This window comes from Gossypium hirsutum, chromosome A01 (genome assembly GCF_007990345.1).
Source record: "Gossypium hirsutum isolate 1008001.06 chromosome A01, Gossypium_hirsutum_v2.1, whole genome shotgun sequence".
Taxonomy (NCBI): Eukaryota; Viridiplantae; Streptophyta; class Magnoliopsida; order Malvales; family Malvaceae; genus Gossypium; species Gossypium hirsutum.
The window spans coordinates 99,169,590-99,172,935 of record NC_053424.1 but is presented as its reverse complement, the minus strand read 5'-3'; positions in this window follow the sequence as shown (position 1 = coordinate 99,172,935).

Sequence of the window (3,346 nt, the reverse complement as noted above, 5' to 3'; positions counted from 1 at the left end):
ATTGCATGTGAGTTTTAGTAAATAGGACTTATGTGAGAAAATTTTGAAATGTGATAGGTCAAAGCATAAGGACCTATTAGTGCATGTTGAAAAAGGGGGACTTGCATGTCAATTTCCCCCCCTCTATTAGTAGTGGCCGGCCATGACAAGTATGGTAGACCAAGTGTGATGGGCAAGACATGTCATAGACATGTTGTGTTGGTGCATCATGGGTGGAAACAATAAAATAATGAGCATGGTAATTAAATAATGAAAGGGAGGAGTGATGAAAAAAAAAGAATGGTCTCATCCATGCCCCCCATTGCCGTGAGTTAAAGAAAAGAAAAGAAAAATTTTGTTCATCCTTTTTCATCTTCTTTTGGCCGAAAATTCTAAGGAAGGAGGAAGGAGTTCTTGCTTCATGTTTGGTTTGGAAGAGGATTAGGAGGAGGTTTGGCCATACTTGTATCTAGATCAAGGTATGTTTGAGGTTGGGCCATGAGATTCATGCATGTTTTTAGTTGCTAGCTTGAGTTCTAATTAGCCCATGGTTCAAATCTTTGCTATGTCATGGGGATGATATTCGGCCTAGGTGGATTTTGTGTTAATGCCATTGCATGCTAAATATGAAGCTTGTTAATGATGCATGTGATGGTGGATTGATGATTCTTGAATCTTCTTTTTAGCATTTTTGAGTGAGCACATATGTGCATTGGTTGCTAGATGGAGAAGAATCGGCTAGCAAGTTGTGTGCTAAGGCCGAATATAATTTTTGTATATTAATGAGTAATGCATGTGTTAAATTGATGGAAAGGGAGAGGATGCTTTACTAGTGTATATATGTGTGTATTAGCCAAGTTTTGAACTTGAAACAAAATGGTGTTTAGTCAATACAAGTGACCATACTTGTAGAATGTATTAAGTGTTGCAATCGGCCCCAACATAGACATGCATATTCGGCCATAGGAAGGAGATTGGTGTTGCATGTATTCGGTTAGAGGCAAGCATATTGATGCTTTTGTCTTGGCTTAGAAAATTCGGCCAAGGGGGAAATTTAGCTAAAATGTTAAGTTTGATTCATGATTTCCGTACATATGTGACTTTAATGTCTAATGTATAAATATGGGCTAAGTGCCTTGTGTTCCTCTTTTCGATGCTCAAATGATTAAATCAATTTATTTGTTTAATTAAGCTCAAGAGCAAAGGGGAACTAAATCCGATAAAGGGAAGGAAAAAGTGGTCGAATAGCTATCGGAATCGTTCGACAACATCCGAGGTAAGTTCTTGAGTAAAAGAGCTTAAATTATGATTTGATTAGATCATGTTTTAAGCAAATCAAAATCATGCTCTTTGTGTGTGGCTATTGAGCCGAAATTGCAAGAATGATAAGTGTCTTGTGTTTGAGTTTTGCTAACGAAAACGAAATACGAATGTGCCATGATTTATTGTTAAATGTGCATGGTTATTCGAATGATGTCCGGGCTAAGTCCCGAAGGCTTTGTGCTAGGTGACCATATCCGGACTAAGATCCGAAGGCATTTGTACGAGTTACTAAATCCGGACTAAGATCCGAAGGCATTTGTGCGAGTTACTAAATCCGGGTTAAGTCCCGAAGGCATTTGTGCGAGTTACTAAATCCGGGTTAAGTCCCGAAGGCATTTGTGCGAGATACTATAACCGGGCTATGTCCCGAAGGCATTTGAACGAGTAGCTATATCCGGTTAAATTCCGAAGGTACGTGATTTGGGAATGAATGATCTTGCTGTAAAAATTTCAATTAATACGCTTGAAACATTCCAACATTAAGGTATGTTTCGTATGTGCTTTGAATTAGTCGAGCCCTTACAAATAAGTATTCGCTCAGTTGATAAATGAGCTACCGGCCTTTGGCTAAGTTGATCTTTGTGTATGAATAAAAGGGTTGGTAATGTGAAGTAAGTATGATATTGAAAAATTGTGCATATGAAATCATCCGTTTAGCTACATGAATGCTATACTTTTGTTGTGCTGGAATCCCTTGCTCAAAACTTACTAAGCATAAATTGCTTACTCCGTCTCCCTGATTCTCTGTTTTATAGATTTTGGTTCTCCAACTATCGGACTCGGGATTTTGAAGTCGAAGTCGCCCACACTATCAAAGCCCCCCCTTTTGGTACAATTTTGGTTGAACTTCGAAATGGCATGTATAGGACTACCCTTTTTGTTGGGGGTCATGGACCCTTTGGACTTGTATAATTTTGGATAGCCATGCGAAAATGGCTTATATATGTTTGAGTATAATGTTATAATCATTTGGTATGGATATGGTTATTGAGAGGTGTGGATATGCTTAACAAGGATTGGCAATGGGAATGGTTAATCACTATCATAATTTGTGCTATTTATGCTAAAAGGGCTAGTTGAATCATGGAAACTATGAAATAGGTAAAGTCTACCTTAAAGGCAGATGCTGACAGCAGCAGTGATGTAGATTTGGAAAATCACTAAAAATAGTAGGAATGGAATTAAATAGTGAATAAATTATGTAAACTAACCTTGATGAATCTATTTTCATAGGAAAGTAACAAAACGATCATATGGACAGTATGTTAAGAGATATTCAGGTTCTCGTAAGACAGGGCCAGAACGGTTTCTGGATTCCCTGTTTAAACTTTGGAAATTCATTATAAATTAACCAGAGATAATTAGGAGTCATGCCATATATGTATAGATTCCTCTTTGAGTCTAGTTTCTATAGAAACAAACGACATCAGTATTGAAGCCCTGTACAGGGAGATATCCAAGTCGTAATGCGTAAAGGTCAGTGTAGTCGATCCCTGTAACATGGGAGACTTTGACTAATAAACTGTACTAATTGGCCCAACCAAAAATTCTAGAAAAAATATGTAGATGGGCATATGAGTCTAGTTTCAGGAAAAATTTACGGAACTGGATTCCGAGTTTCTGAACTCAAGATATGATTTTTAAAGCGACTAGTACGCAGTTTGGCAGTGTCTGGGAAATTTTTTTTATAAGTGGTTTAAAGTCTGTTAACACCTCGTGTTCGACTCCGGTGACGGTCTCGGGTTCGGGGTGTTACACAACCCACTTACAAAATCCATAGTTACCCTTTCCCACTTCCAAATTGGTATCTTTACTGGCTATAACAATCCTGAAGGCAGTTGATGTTCGGTCTTTACTTGTTGACATGTCAAACATTTCCCCACAAATTTGGTCACTTCTCGCTTAAGTCCAAGCCACCAATATAGCTCTCGCAAGTCTCGATACAACTTACTCCCTCCTGAATGCATAGCACAAGGTGTATTATGTGCCTCTTTTAAAATCATTAATCTCAAGTCAGAGTCCTTCGGCATACAAATTCTTCCTC